Source organism: Enoplosus armatus, chromosome 3 (genome assembly GCF_043641665.1).
Source record: "Enoplosus armatus isolate fEnoArm2 chromosome 3, fEnoArm2.hap1, whole genome shotgun sequence".
In the NCBI taxonomy this organism is placed as follows: domain Eukaryota; kingdom Metazoa; phylum Chordata; class Actinopteri; order Centrarchiformes; family Enoplosidae; genus Enoplosus; species Enoplosus armatus.
The window spans coordinates 16,555,945-16,573,220 of NC_092182.1; positions in this window are offsets into that span (position 1 = coordinate 16,555,945).

Here is a 17,276-nt window from a genome sequence, read left to right on the forward strand (position 1 = left end):
ATACAAGCTAATAAATTCCTTGGGCATTCTCCAGATGACTTCCATGGTAATTTGGGGGCAGCTTGGTTTTCGTCTACTGCTGATTAAGGAGAGAGCAGTAGAGTAAAACATGAGACTGAGGCTGTCTACAGCGCTGTACGACAGACTAGGATTTTGTTTTCACATGGAACAGACAGCTGTCGGTGTCTATACCTGTTCTCTTCACCCTGCTCTGGTCCAGATCATTTCAATTAATTTGGTTTCCTGGAGACAATGTTGCTATTTACCTGGGTGTGGATGAGGGGGGAAGGTAGCAGCAGTCATTGTTGGTTTAAGCTTTGCAGTTAAAATACCTCCTGGCAAAAAAATTGATTCATTACTGTGTGGTTACTGCCTTACAAGAGCTCACCTCACAATAGGTCATCACAAAACCTGAGGATTTACTATAATAAACAGCAGACACGTGAGTGAGGCCTACAATAAAACGGCTTCCACCACGTAACTGACAAGACAAGATTTAACGGTAACTCAAAAATAGTGGCACTCAGCCTCTGTTGCCTCTGAAGAACGGCTTTTAGGCAAATGATAGAATTGCTCCTAGCATTATTTGGGCACAAGTCACAAATTTGCTTACAAAACATGTGGCAGTCTGATACAGCGGAGTAACAAACATGACTAATTTGACGTTGGTGTGTCTCCAGTACAACATTACACAGCCAAAGGTATTCAATTTACTATAGTGTAAGATGAGGATTCTCATTCTCATATGAGAAGCTGCAACCAGAGAAAGTTTGACATTTTTGCTTAAAAATGACTTAGTATATTAATAAATTATCAAAACAGTTGCAGATTCATGCATGCATTCATTATCAAACCTAGACATCATGAAAAAGATAATAGGAATTCAGTGGCTTCTTGTGTTATAAAAAGGTTGGTGTTCTGCAGCTGATTTTCCCACCAGCACATGAATGCACCGCATCGCAAATCAAATGCACTGGGGTACAACATGCAAAACACTACAGAGGTCCTTGAGCATCATTACTCCCTTCAGTGTGAAGAAGCAGTCAGGCAGCCGAGTGTTGTCAGACAGGAGGCAGTAGCAGAAGGAGATACAGTACTACTATTGTGAAATTGTCTGTGGTGTTTCCAATGGGGAACTCTAATTTTAGAGGAAGAGGGTGAAGAAGCTGTGTGGGCAGCTGACATTTTATTCTGCTCTCTAGCATAATATTGACCATGACGGGTCAACAGCTCGCTCCCAACTTGTGAAATAACTTGTTTTTAACATTAATCACCACTAATCAGTTTATTGTGCAGTCTGTCTAATACTACTTTATTAGCCCATTTGTGGCATTAGTGCTGCAACTAATGATTATTTTCATTATCCATTAATCTGCCGCTTCATGATTAAATGTGAAAAATGCTCAATATAATTTTCCACAGTCCAAGGTTACATCTGCAAATGTCTTATTTGACACATTTTATCATCAGGTATCACAAAGAAAAAGCAGTAAATCCCCACATTTGAAAGGCTGGAATTGGCAAATATTCTGCATTTTTGCTTGAAAAGGACAAAAAAGTAGTTAATTTTCTACCAATTGACTGATTGATTAATTGACTCATCATTGCAGCTCCATGTTGTGCACAATAAAGCACCTGGAAATCTGACAGATATCAACCTGCAGGCCTTTTCAGCCACAGTGACCTTTTGAGCGACTCAGGTATTTTACCTGCATGTCAATCGCAGGAACCTTTGGTTCAGCAGTTCCCCTGAGTCTCTGCTCCCGAGGTGCTACTTTCTAGTGGTACAACGAGCATGGGATTTTCGGTTTTGGAAATGCTTTTCCAGTCAAACACAAGCCTCAGACTACAACAACTGTGTTCAGCATTCATTCAGACGGCAAAAAAGCACTGGTTGTCACTTCCATCAATATTAGGACTTAAGATAGAAATTGCTTTTTATTGTTATTGATCGACAGTTATGTAGCTGACTAGTTTAAAAAAGGTAAAATAAGAAAAGAGTAAATAAGCAAAGGAGAGCAAGTCAGAGAAATGAAACTGAAACTTAACTTAAATTGTCAATTGTTTCAATATAATCATGTAAGAAAAATAACCAGAAAAGCACTCAGTAGATCCTCTTTATTTTAGAGACGGGTGCCGAGCCCTTCTGGTATTTTCTCTTTCCAACTCTGCGCATCTCCTTTCCAACATATGTCACACAACAGTGCATTACAAGGAAAGACACGACCACTCTCTGTTGCCGTCTCAGACAAAGCTTATTATATTAAAGCATTATCAGACTTATTTGACTAATCTTCATGGTTGTTGAAATGTGGTGGAAAATGTACTAAAGGATCCTTTATTCCCTGAGTTAGTTCCTGACTTTTAGATCCTGGAGCTTATAGTTTCTGTGTGTATTTGGGCAAAAAAGCCCCACGACTATGTCCCCTGAATAGTTAAAGACCCCATGACATATTGTGGGTCTCAGCTTATGTGAAGTGGCTGTTAACCTCCTATCGATCTGCAGAGCTCATCAAAAGTCTTGAGTGCTTTACATTATTGGATGGAGACAGAAGCCAGAGAATCCAACATTGACTTGGGATTTAATTCTTTATGAGTGAATAAAATCACATTTACGCAGCCATTGGACAGCCCAGCACAGACTAATGGGGTTTATGACACACTTTGCGGACTGCAGCGCGGATGGCAGGTGAAATATTCCTGTCAGTCAAAGCACCCATATGTATTTACCCAACTAAATCATGAGATGTATCAAGATAATATAAGATGAGCCTATTGATCCCCACAGTTGTTGCAGCAGCACAAGGACAGAAATAAGTACAGACGATATGGACGGTTAAATAACCTGCAGAGTGAAAACTAAATCAACTTGTTTTAAAGATTTTCTCCAATCTTGTGATTGTATCTTTCATATTACAAGATACTGTTTTGTTGCCATGTTAGTTAACATGTTTACTTCTTTGTAGAAAACTGTAAATCTCCAAACATTCACAAACCAAATAACAAGGTTTTTAGGATGATAAACTTTGAGCAGAATCCATACAAAACCCTCATTACATTTGCTAACAGTGATGATCATGATGCACAGTGGGTTTTTGTGTGTGTGTGTGTGTGTGTGGGGGGGGGGGAGACACCACGTCTTGCTGGTGTAAAAGATAAGGCTAATTAACGTGGCACCATTTGCATCTTTACCTCTATGTTTCAACAGCGAGGGGAAGACAGCAGCCGCAGCGAGCTAATGAATGTTTGATTTGAGAGGGAAGACTTCCTGTCACTTCCAACGCTCCTGACATAACCCTCTCCTAAACCCCTTAAATTCTCGTGCTCTGCTATCTGGCACGGCAGTCGCCGTCTCACCTTTTTCCTCCACCTTCCCTTTCTCCACTTTAAATTCCTGAGTTCATCCCCCCTCTCCTCACCCCCACTACCACCTCCACCACCACACAGGCTGCGCTCATTACAGCGGATTTGCATGTCTGCTCCAGAGCAGTATGAGGGGAGATGAAACAGAACTCCCAGTGGCTGCCTCTGCAGAGCTTCACTCATCTGACAGAAAGAGCTCCACCTTGGGCCCCAGACACAGCCAGCAAACAAATGAAGGCTTCTTAAACAGGCCATATGCATACACACACATACACACAAACAAACACAAAGATACTCCACCTGAAAGAATTTACACTGCATAGTATTCAGTTTAAATATATCTATATGCAGGAAATAAATTGAAAAACAGAAGTCTACCTTCCAGCACATTGCTCCCTTCCCTGCACATTACCAATCAAGCCTGCTGAGCTGAGAAGGATGAGACCGCGAGTTATGTTACTGTGCCATCAGTCTCCATTCCCACTGAGAGATCACACACCTAAGACCGATGACCATCTTCTTTTATGCACATGTCATGGTCTCCCAACCTGTCCTTCTATCACAGCAAATTGTGAGACAGCTACGTCTGGGTAATAGTTAAAAAATACCATTATTATCTTATAATCTATAATCATATTACGACTAAATTCTCATAATGATATAACTTCAATTTTACCAAAATCTGTCCCCACATCTGATATTAAATACAAGATTTAGTGCTGTAATGATTAGTCAACAAATACATTAGTGGAAGAAAGTGAATTGAAAATGATAAGTCTTGAACAGTTGGTCAGCTAAATTAAGCCCTAGTTTAAATAGCAGAGCGAAGGTGTGCCATCACAGAGCGCCACAGTCCAAAAGATTTCTATTTCTCATTATGTAACTCTATATATGTAACTTTAATGAACTACAGTATAGTACAATGTTGGTGACCAGCATGTGGGGTACAACTGTAAAAACAGTAAAACTGCAACATTTCTGAAATAATAACTGACAGGCTACTTCTCTTTCATTTGATCAGTTGGAGTGAGACGGGTGGAGTAGTATTCTACCATGAAAATGGTATGCACAAATAGTATGTCAGCCATGTCTTGGTCAGCCATGAGTAAATGTCAGATACTTTACTAAAAACTGAGCAAAACCACAAAAAAAAGGCTTTTTTTGGGCCTGCTTTGGTTCAGGATGACTCCTTCGGTAAAAGTGGTGCATCATGTGCATCATGAGTCACTGTGAAAGAGAAGGGCAGAGAGACCTATACCGTACAAGCTGCTGACCTGACCTGTATTGTTCCCCACTGACCACAGACCTCACTTTAGTAAAATAGCACCAAGCCGCGATGACCTGCAAACTATGGAGTATGAAGGTCATTCAGAAGAAAAAAAGAAATGTTTGAAAAGTTAAACTTATTTATATCCTGGCTACATCTTTTTGAATTATAAATCAACAAACACATTCTGCTGTTACGAACAGTCTCATTTTGCAGTTTGAAAAGCATCTACATCATGCACATCATATCGACAAGGAAAATCCTAGTCAGTCCACTCTGACTCATAAGTATATGACGGCTTACTAAGCAGACAAATAAAAGAGAAATTCAAAATGAGAACTTGGACATTATTTTTGATTCAAGACTTTCAGATCCATATTCTCAGAAAGTTGCATTACAGATACATTAACAGACAATAGAAAACAACTTCATTACTACATGTGTACTGTATTTGAACATATATAATAAATAAGGCAAAACAGGGTTGAATTAAGGCCCCAACAAGGTCTGTACATTGTACCACCACAGCAATATCAACAGAGAATAGGAAGAGGAAACAATGGTCTCCTTTTGGAAACACACTGTATCACAAATTAATCTAAATACAAATTTACAAACTTGTTGACTGCAAGGTGAGATGAGTGTGAAACCACGTTCTGTTGTGAGGAAATACATGTGCTCACTGCCATTCAGAAATCACAATTGCGTGTTTCACCCTGAAAACTTCTTTTAGCAAGTGAAAGTTGGCTATGGTGGTTGGGGCGGTGGTTGACGTCACACCAACAACACATAGCCTACAACCAAATGGGTGAATCCCTCAAACTGAACATGAACTTCACCTGTAATGTCTTTTCTTCATTTCTGAAATGTTGGAAATTTCCTTATTAAGCTACACATATTTCTGATGAATGTCACAAGATAAACCTACTGTATGGCTTATTGTAAGTAGTATAGTTAAAATATTGTTAACTCTGGAGAATCAATTAATCCTTAATTCATTTTCTAGATGGTTCTTAAATTACAATTTGCTAGATGTAGTGAATTTTGTGGCATTTTTGTGTATTTTAAATAAATCTGTTGACTGTTTTTGTTGTTGAAGCCGTCTTTATTAATGCCCAGTATTTCATGCATTACAGCAATCTGACAAATTGGAAATTGATGCGATTTATGAACCATACAGCTCAAAATATGGGGAAAGGGTGAGAAGCTGAGATTACTTTAGGCTGACATGACAACAGACTGAGCCACTAAACATTTTTACTTACACGCCTCTCTGTGTAATATAATACAGTATCATATACTACAGCATCATAAACTACATCCTTCAAGTGATCATGCAGTTTAATCAACACCTCTCTAAAATAGTTTCAACAAAAACTGAACAGTATAACCTTCGTGAAGGGAGGATTTATTGCAGGACTGTTGTTTTTGACTGCATTAGTCCAGCTAGTGTACCTAATAAACTGGCAACCTTCTGTAGTGATGCACAGGACAACACCCCCTGTGTTAAAACCAGTCAGAGTATGCCGCACACTCTACAATAATCGTGGCAGATCATAAAATGAAGCGACCCATAGAAACTTACTGACATCAGGACTATGGTGCGTCCTCCAAATATAGCTACCTCCAAAGCCTGAAATAAAACTGGACCCAAAATCAGATGGCAACAGAGGTGATTTCAGTTAAGAAGTAAAAAAGCAGTCATAGCCATTTGCAACTATATTACATTAAGTTAAGTCATATTAAATTATAAGCAGTTTTGTTTGTGAAATACAATGGGACATTTAATGTCACTTTGTGTTCATTATGCAGCACTGTGTGTGACCTCTACTTGAAGTGCATTTTTAAAAATAAGCAGCTTGTTCCAGCTTGAAAGTTGATTTGCATGTCCTGTGACTGAAAAACATATGTGTGGTTCTGTGGTCAGAAATGTGTGGTGCCATTTTCGGGTGTGACCAGATTTTGTGCTGGAGCCAGTAATAGAAAGATTAAACTAGCACCATTACCACTAATGTTGATATGTAGCCATGCTTCTTGGTTTAGTAGCAATATTCTAGCAAACCACACAACCAGCAAATACAAGGACATGCTTTTGTAGCAGACTGAGCATATAGTATATAGGCGGCACTGTAGGTGTGCCATTGGACTGAGAAATTTCATGCTTGGGGTTTACAAAAAGGCACCAGGAGGATTTCGCTGAGAGCAAATTGTTTGATAAAACAAAAAGGAAAATCAAAAGTGCCAGAGTGATGGTCAAAGTGGTTCACCATTGGTACTTCTTAAAAAGTCGAAAAAAAACATGACAAATTTCATCAGAGAACAGACAAGATAAAAAAAAAAAAAAAAGAGGTTTCAAAGAGGCAGTCATTTCGGATGACTAAATAGGGATTATCAGGCATAAACCCAAGCAGCAATCAGCATTAACCAAAGACTTAATAATTTGTTCCTCTCCAATTATAGTCACTTTTGTCAGAACATCATTTTGACTTTCTTTGACTGGACTCGCACAAAAAGGCAGAAATCGGAGCACTGTGAGCTGCATGCAGAACTTAGCTGGAGTGTGGCTTGGCTGTTCAGTGCACATTAAGTCATTAAAGTCCCCATGTTCACAGTCCCTCCCTAACCCCCCACTGTACACACCAGTAACCCCCCAGCACTAAGCCTTTCAGACCAAACGCTGCTCTGCCTTCTGCATCTTAATAAGAGGAGGGAAACTAGAAGGGAAGTGAAGGCATGGCAGTCTTTTAGAGGAAGCCGAATAAATGACTGAACACACACCCTGGGGCGGGCATGCCGGGGGGTTTCCAGGAGGTCGGAGCGAGCGGGGCCAATCGTGTCAAGACGAAGGCGGCAGACTAAAACAAAACTGACATATCAAAGCAACCAAGCCTTGTAGAAGGGAAAAGAGCAGCCAAGACACCACATTTAACTGCACAGCTTGTTTCTGCTTCAATGAGAGACAACACAACCAAAAAACGGCAATTAGCGATTAAAGTGGAAATTCCATCCCCTGCAAAGCGGCATCTTTTTCCAATCAAAAACATACTAAATCCATCAAACCATCTGTGTGATCCTATGGCCTTTGATCCCATTCTTGTTTTCTTACAAATTGTAAACCAGGCATTTGGGAGACTGCTTCTGTACCCAAACATTTTTATCTCCCATCCTAATCCATATAATATTTAAGAGCAACTGTTCAAACTTTACCTTGACAGTACAGCCAAAACTCTATCATTACTAAAACAAACTGACTAGGCCTTGAGGCGACTTTCACTGATTCATGTAGATGAATGCTTTGTCTACATGTAGAAACCATAATCTCTGACAACCTGAACAAACTGACAATGTGGAATATAAAACGTACACAGATATTGCAGGATTATGAGGGCACTTAAATGAGTTATATTTTTAAATTGGCTTGATGAGAGCCAGTGTGGCCTTAAACTAAGTTTGCTTCTAATGAGATATCAAAGCTCAACTGTTTACTATGTATCTTCTTTCCTTGTGATAATGAAGGGAATCCTCTGAGGTGGCTGCCATGCTGACACAGCCTTTAGGTGCTTAAATCCAAAAATGGGTGCATTAAGTGCATTTTAATTGACTTATATTTACCCACTGTATTGTCTTGCAAATATAAAAGATCTTCTGGCACTCCTCAAAGACTTAAAAAGTAGGTCACTCAGTCTCCTGTGAGTCATAGATTTTGGCAGGGGACCAAGCAGAGCAGGTATGGGAGAGACAGAGCTAGAGCCGAGAGGGGCCAAATAGTATACTGATACCATTTCATCAGTGTTATAAAGACAGACAAGTTTACTTACAACCCTGTGCATTTTGTGGTACAATGTGATATTAAGCAAAATTGGATGCAGAAGTTTAGGGAATTAAAACCAGAAAACTGGATCATAAATTTACACACTCACATTTATATTATAGTCAGGCCTCCTGAGGAACATTTAAACCTAGTAACTGCATACAATCTCCTCTACAGTCTTTTCATCCCACCATATAAACTTCCCTCTCTAAGGCAGACAGATTTCTCAGATTGCAGGTGCAGTCTCGCTCCTCTCCAGAGCCGAGGCCCCGGGCTTCCCTCCCAGGGCCACAGTGGCTGACTTGTGGGGTCAGAGCGGGGCCTGAGATTTCCAAACAGTCCCTTTTTGCAGGCGGTGACTCAGCCTGGTCAAAGCCGTCAGTCACACAGCCTCCTAGGGACAACCACATTTTGAGCCGATGTGCACATCTCAGGCCCTGTGACACACACACACACCGATACTTTCTTAATTACATTGAGCAACTGGCACAGACCACGTCCCCTCAGCCACTGAGCCCCTCCTCCAGCTAACCTCTCCGCCCTCTCATTCATCCACCCTGAGGGAGAGGCATGCAGGCCAGAGGAAGTATGAGTCATCTGAGTAACAAGATGCATTCTTCTGAATTCTCTACAGACGTGTTGTTTGCTAAGTGAAGAGCACAGGAGAGTGTGGTGCAGAGAGAGAGACACACAAAACAAAATAATAATCAAGAGACAGACTACGTGTGAGAGGAAGAAAGAGAGATGGGGTGGGAATGATGGGGCAAGAGCGAGTCATCATTTGTGTGGGTTCCCTGGTCCACACAGATCAACATTTCCTCCAACTCCACGGAGAGAATCCTTGGCTTCTGTTCGGGGTTTTCTGAATCACAGATGGAGACTCCAAGTACTACATCTAAAACTAATCCATCAGGTTTCACACAAAAAAACAAACAACTAATGACGACAACAGAGAGGTTTTTGACATGCGATTCTGCAATAAGACAATGAGGCATAAGAAATAAGTAATGAAACAAAAGTGTTAAATCAACAGGTCTAACAGATCCACCACAGCTCCTTCCCAACCAACACCACATCTGCACACAACTTGGCACTCGCTCCTACAGATCATGAGCCTCACACACCACATCACACACAGTCTCCAACTTCTACATGAAGCTATTTCTGGACCAGCCAACATTGTCTGAAATCACAAAACAAATGAGGGCGCTACACATGGCCTTCAGATCTGATCAACTGACACAAGGCTGTTGAAATGTGCCCTGTCTTGTGATTTCATGATAAATGATCAGTCTACTCCCACCAGTTTACTATCAGCAGAGAATGAACTTGAGTGATGTGGCACATCCACATCCTCAAGACTCCACTATTTAACCTTACTAAGCAGGCTTAAGACTATGGACTTAATTAAAACTGACCCTCTCTGACTTTCCTCTCCGAGTCTGCAGATTGACATTCAAACATGTGAGAAATGCTTCACTGCAACTACATTGCTGCATAGTGAACACACACAGTACACAGCAATAAGCCAATAAAGCTATGAGGGCTGACATAATTGCACACTTCCTAGAAGAGATTATCCCACCAAACATCACTGACCATCTTCAGCAGGTGAATTAAAGTCTCTGTAAACTTGATTCACTTTGGCTCCAGTTTGGTGATGCTCTTTGGCTGTAAATCTGTGGCTGACAAGACACCCGTCAGTATATCTAAAAGTCTGGTGAACTGTACACACAATATCCAGTGTTTACGTATGCTCGTACGCATGCAACAACCACCGCCTCTCAGAGCCGTGAGATTATCACATTCAATCAAGTCTGGTTTATAGCAGACTCTACACTTGTCACTGTCATAGTATCACCTCTAAATTACCATGAAATGCCTGCAGTCCACAGAAGGGAGCTGAAGGTAACATTTGGGAATATAATGTTATCGAATTGTCATTTCTCAACGAGATTTCAGTACAGGAGCTGCTGCCCCAATTTGTATGATCTGTTATAAATAACATCTCTGTGGCTGCTGATCTGCACACAGCGCTGCGCAGTTTAGCCAGTTGTTGGTGCTACCGTTTTAGTTTCAAGTTTTCCCTGTTCAAAACTGACAGAAGGCCCCATCTCTTCTATATTAAAACGTGTCTCTGGGTATTCTGCCATTTTACCTGGAAGTGAATTTTGTATCTGCCACAGGAGCCACTGTAATGATTAAAATAGATACCAAATACTATGATGAAAGCCCCGTTCTTATTACTTAAGCTGTGTCAGCTTAGCGAGCTTCTCTTCCTGCACACAGCTCGAAAGTCTCCTATGCGTGTGAATCATATAAGCATATCAATTGCTTCTACTGAGTAAAGAACAAAAAAGCTTAAGAGAAATACGCTGATACTGTGGACCTATCACAACTCAAGGACAAAGCACACAATATGATGAATTATTAAATCCTTCAAGGCATTTAAGAGTCAAGCCAGTCTTCAGTTAGGGCTTGGTTATTCAATGGCACCTGAGTAACTAAAATCTCAAATGACACAGCTACGTACATTGCATTTACTCTGAAAACTTTTGTTTTACATTTTGTTAAGCACCACATTAACTCCCCTTAAATTGAGGGGATTTGAGGGCCCTGATTTCGTTTGCATATTTAGTGCACTTCAACCACCTCACACATATTCTATTTTTATATAAACACATCTCTTCACGTACCTCATCCAGACTTAAACTTAATGCAAAGATCAAACCCGAACATTCATAATAGACTTGCCACAAAATTTATTAGTCTTTTTGCTACCACAAGGCTTGAATGAGTCACAGAAACCACCATGCACTAGGAGCCGCCAACCCCCCACCAACCCCCACTGCACCATTTTCTCCTACACTTTATGAACTTACCCAGCAAGCTCTGCTGTGGCTAGTTACAGTAGTTCCCCCTGTAGAGAGAAGGGCCCTGATTAGTCAGACTGGGGAAATAAATGGCTAAACACTTTCAGATAAAACATGTATCTGAGCAAATGTGCCGATAATATTTGGCAACGAACCAAGTTGAATTAAACATCACATACTCCTCACTGATTCATGTCCACATCCAACTCCAAACCAGGACGTGAATTGGAGCATATAGGACTAGTTCACTGACAGATTCAACTCAATAGACTGGGAGGCGGTGGAATGAGGAGAACTAGGCAGTGTATTGCTGGATGAATAAAAAATGAAAGTGTAGTGCTTCAGTAAATTCGCTCTCTCCATCCCGTGAGGAGGGTGGGTGGTGAAGGGGTGGGGGTGACGGTGGAGTAGAGGCTCGTTTGAAAACTGAACCAGTGCTGCATTCCCACATCCACCCGTATCCAGCGAGGGGCTCTTTAAAAATTCATTAATTTACAGCAAAAATAGATTAAAGCACCCAGCTGAGCAAAACTCAAAATTTGGCTCCTGAATAACATTAATGATAAAACATCTCCCTCAAGCTCAGGGGGTTTTGCCTGAAGAAAGAGTGCTGGCTTTTTTCACCTTACAACACCTTGAGAATAATTTATTTTCAATCATTACTAAAATAATGCATTTCTAATTGTCATTTTTAATTACGCTTTTCTTCGGATGAAAAAAAAAAAAAGAGCTGAGCAAAAACCTGCATAAACTAATTAAAATCCATCCAAGGATCTGTCAATCCCATGATGCTATGCCAATGTCATTCTATTCACCATTTGATATCTCAGCTATAGAGACTCAATGACAGCTGCTCCAGGCCTCCAAAAAACGCCTAGAACTGCAGTTACAGTAATTGCTCTGGCCAGCACTAAATGAGGTTCACTTAAGTGCAATTATCCCCCTCTGATCTCTCACATAAAGAGACTTCTTTAACATGGAGAAGTGGGTTCACACAATGTGACTGCAAACAAGATTCAAATTGGAATCAGGGAGGCATTTCCAGCAGATGAATGGCTTCATAGCTCATCTGCATTCTAGTGATGCACGGCGTTGCTAATGAAGACTGAGCCAGTCCCTTCTCACCACCACGGCTTCCATGAGAGCAAAACTTCACACTGGATACAAGCAGAGTACGGGGAGAAATGCCCAGTCATTTGGCCTGAGCCACATTAGATGACGGCCTAGCCTCCACGCAGAGTAAACAGCTGTTGAAAAGAAAAGGAAGATCCTGTTTTTTTTTGCTCAATCCAAGGTGAAAAATGTGCTGAAGGACAAAATGATGGGCGATGAAGTGAAGAGAAAGAAACTCCAACCTAAAATAACTTCACGTTTCAGAGCAGAGAGGAATTGAAACAAGCCCACTTTGGATTTGGACCAAAAATAAGTAATCATAAAAATACTAAACAGAGGCCTTTGACCAACGGCATCACCACTACACCATGCCAAAAAAATATATCAGCCGTCCTCATGAATAAATTGCCATCTGCCAATCGCATAACACAATAGGTTTTCAGCCTGAGGGGTAAGATGTGGCAGTCTAATAGGGGTTGCTACAGAGGGTACCTGTTGGGTGCTGTCCAACTACACAGGGTGGTGAGGAGGGGGGCTGTGATGGGCATTCATGTTGCCACAGGCTCAACTACCACCAGGAGTCTGATAACTGCATCTCACGGATGGCCATTTGAATAATCACTTCAACAAGGGGAGAAATTAAAAAGCCTCTCAGTGAGACGGGGCTAGGCACAGGGCCACATCCTGAATTCTAAATCAGGAGCTCGTACTCAAAAAGTAGAAACCTGATTGTAAATTCACTTTACTATATGGACTTAATGACCTTTGACATCTATCCAAATTAGCCCTATATCATGTCCTTATTCAATTTAATCCATTCACCCCCAAGGTGAACATTACCTGTGACACAATGATGAAATGTCAATATTCATTTACACGTAGTTCTTCTATATTCTTCGTCTCTTACAGATGATGACAAAGTAATGTTACTTTAGAGATGATAGATGAATGTGCGTGCCACACACGCACAAAACACAGGAAGACCTTGGAGAAGTAGGTGTCATGTTTTCAAACCATTAGGCGATAGACCACTGCAGGCTGAAACCATCACTAAAGAGAAGCTGTATAACATCCTCCCATTCACATTTTAAATGGTTACTGTGGGAATAAACAGATGCGTAATCTCCTCAATACTTTCTTTGCAACTATTCAGTCCATTCATCAAAACCTTGAGGTCGTTTTAAAAAAGGATCAATAAAAAGTCACAAAGAGAGTTGTCCTATTAAGAACGCTTAAAATCATCAAAAGCTAGCAAAAACAGGTGCCTTCAGTCATGAGCAAAACTGAATAACAACATTGCTTATAAACTAACAGAATTTGATGGATGCTATGATAGCACTCTAAGGAACAATTTTTTTTTTTAATTCATATTTCTGCACGCAATCTGTAAAAAGCACGCTTCAGCTGCACTCTAGGTCTATTCTTTAACAGCACAGCCTGCAAACAACAGCAAAATGTCACTTGTCACACCGCTGTCTATGCCAATTATTCCGCTGCTGTATTTCACATAGTTGTTTCAACTGAGATAAGTTATTGCTTGTAAGAACAACACTTTTTCTAAAAATAAAAAGCTGAATTTCATGAACGGCATCAAGGAGCAAAGTATTTCTCATGAAGTAGTGAAGATCAGTGTTAGACCAAGGTGCTAGGGACACTGCAACAAAATGTCAATTAACATAAACTGCACATGGAGCCTCTTTTGTATAGTTTCTTGAAAACTCGGAGAGCAACAGAAAGTACAGAATAAGACAGGGTGACTAATGTTCATACTCATTTCTAGACAATGTGATAAATTAAAACTGCTCTGGCTCTGCTAACCTGGATGGGGTAACATCAAAACTTAAACACCATGTGTCTTCTAAATCTGCATGCACAGATAGCCTTGACCCAGACAGCTCCGTAGGCCTGCTATTTAAAGGATGGGTGATTAAGAAGCAAACCAGGTCTGACCTTTGATTGCGGGTGCTGACTAACGCTATGGGCATTATGTTAGTTGAAGCAGAAGGTCTGGCAGGGTTGGGATGTTCAGGGGGAATTTATAATGTTTTGTTTTAGTCATAAATTCAATCTCTTTATGCTGGCTTTACGACAGAATAAACTAAAGCATCAGAGTATAGGATGATGAGCTAATAATTTGCACCTCATTGCACCTCAATCATTAAAATAACAACATGACTTCATTGACAAAACTTGCACAAGTTGACAGCGGGCAAATTAAGAGTTCAGTCATCCATCCTCTAATAAAGGCCGTCAGGATAAAGGAAGGGCACTGTTTTGTATACAGCTGCACGCAAATGCCACAGCTGTTTAGTTTAAAGTCGTAGCATTAACTAATCAGTGTCTGTCCTGTGCGATCACACATACCAACTGGTGAAACATCAAAGCAAAGAGAAGCATGCCCTGAGAAAATGTCTTGCACACAGGAGCAAATATTTAACTGCAACACCGCCTGTGCCATCTCAGGGCAACCCACAAGGGTATACCACCACCAGAGGCAAGACACGGTCCCGAGATCAAATTCAGCAGCATAAAATTCACCTGAAACATGCTTTGCACTTGTTGATTGTCCAGCCACATGACAACCGTACGCCTTCTCATACAGGTCGACTAGTTTTACATACGAGGATCATTATTTTCATGAGGAATGTATTAACCGCCAGAGAAACAGACGATTGACAGACTAGAAAACACACTGCAACAGCTGTGAGTCAAATACCAACAGCACGCAGGAAAGCCAAATGACACTGGGTTCATACACACACACATGCACTTCATGCTGGACTCACAACGTCTCACATACCAAACAGCTAGCTAACGATAGCTGTTAGAGGGCTGGAATAGGTCATTATATCCACCTAATGCGAGGAAAACACACACACACACACACACACACACACACACACACACACACACACACACACACACTCACTCACACCTAGTCCTGGCCCAGGAGAAAGCACCGACAACGCTCAGCTAAAGTTAGCAGGCTACCAAAACTGGCTAGCTAGCTGTCAAAGTTGCCCTGTCAGTTGTCACCGGTTGCACGGCGGTGCTAGCAGGCTAACGCAGGAGCTGTCAACTTGGGAGAGTTACTACAGCAAAACGGCCGGGGTGTACTAACACTGACCACAGGGAAACACAGACAGGCTCTCTGAGAAAAAGGTGTCCCCGCACGCCCCGCCACAGCGAGCGGAAAGCTGTGTGTCAGGGCCTGTTCACCGGGCTCAATCCCCAGAACTTCAGTGCAGCGCACTTCCCCGTTAAAGTCGTCCATTTCGTGGGCCTTAGTTCAACTTCCATGCCCGTGTAGCTCACTTACTCTGGGTGAAAGCTGCTGTGACGGTGGCTCTCTGTAATCCTGACGGTAGTTTCTGAGTAACTGCCCCCTCCCCTTCCTTCCACCTCCTCTTCTTCAGCTAGCAGGGGCTCCCCAGGGGTGTCCTGTGCTCTTGACGTTATCGTCCTGTGCAAAGAGCCGCCGTAGTCGTAGCTTCGCCGGTGTGCCCGCGGTGCCGTGGCGTTCCTCCTCAGCTTCTCTCCGCCTTCTCCCGTTCGCCTTTCTCTCGGCGGCCGAGCCAACATCCGGGACTCTCCCCCGTTTGGGTTAAGTGCCCGGAACTACTTTCACATACGACGACGCACATGAAGGTTTTTTTTCTCTCTCTCTCTCTCTCTCTCTCACCACCCCTGCCGCCACAGAAACTAGCGCGCGGTCAAACGCACAAGCCCGCAGTGGAAACAGCAGCGGGTGCACCCACACATGAACTTGTCTGTCAATCAATTGACCAACAAATCAGCTTTATTTAGAGAGCATTGTAAGTGAATACAACCCAGAGTGCCTTCTAGCGTAAGACATTAAATAATGAACTGAAAAGACACGAGTAATAACACATAGGATCAGGATCACGGAATAAAAGCAGTAGATAGTCCACTGTCTGATAAATGGGTTATAACGTTTGATTACTGACTTTATCAAAGGGTAATAAATAATGCTTTATTGATCGGTTACATGTCATTAATAAGGAGAACTTTTGGGATTGCCAGGTTGTGAAAAATACTTGTATCCTTTGTATTTATATATATGATGATCTGATGTTGATTATATTAATCTATTAATAAATATTTTGGTCCAGATTTGCTGCTGGTTTTTCCAGAGGTGGAAGTCATCCATCCTTCCTGGTGAATAAAAGGGCTAAAACAAGCCCTGCTGGCATCATATAAACGCCTTTTTCTTTTCTTTTTTACAACCTGGCAACCTAAAAAGTTTTGTTCTTATTAATAAATGATAACTAATCTTATTTTCCATTAGTTAATGATTTAGGCTATTAAGTCATTAGTTTCAAATTTACAAACCTTATCTGAAAGTGGTGCTGACAAGAAAATAAATAACACAGAAGCTGATGAAAACACATCAAAGATTGTAGTCCATGATTAAAACATGTATCTTTTGGGAGTATATGTTTTAGAGAAATAAATTATTTGATAGAAAAGGGTGGATATGGACAGCGTATAGGCCTACAGGGGTGTAGCTAGGAGTTTTGTCCCCCAAAAGAACGTGCAGTGGACTCACAGTTTAGTTTTATATTCTGTATATGTATAACTAGAAGTGTACTACTTTTGACTCCTATAGAGACAGAACACATAGGCTACTACATACAAGGTTACTGCACAATTCTAGTTGCAGACAATTGTTGAAAATTTATCAATTCACTTTCAATGCAGTAGCATATATCCGAGAGTTCCCTACATCATGGTTTAAATAACGTTGCACAATTCTAGTGGTAAGATACTGAACTCCTTCATTCATTTTTTTCTTGGCTCATAAATAATCTCATTTACATATAGTGAG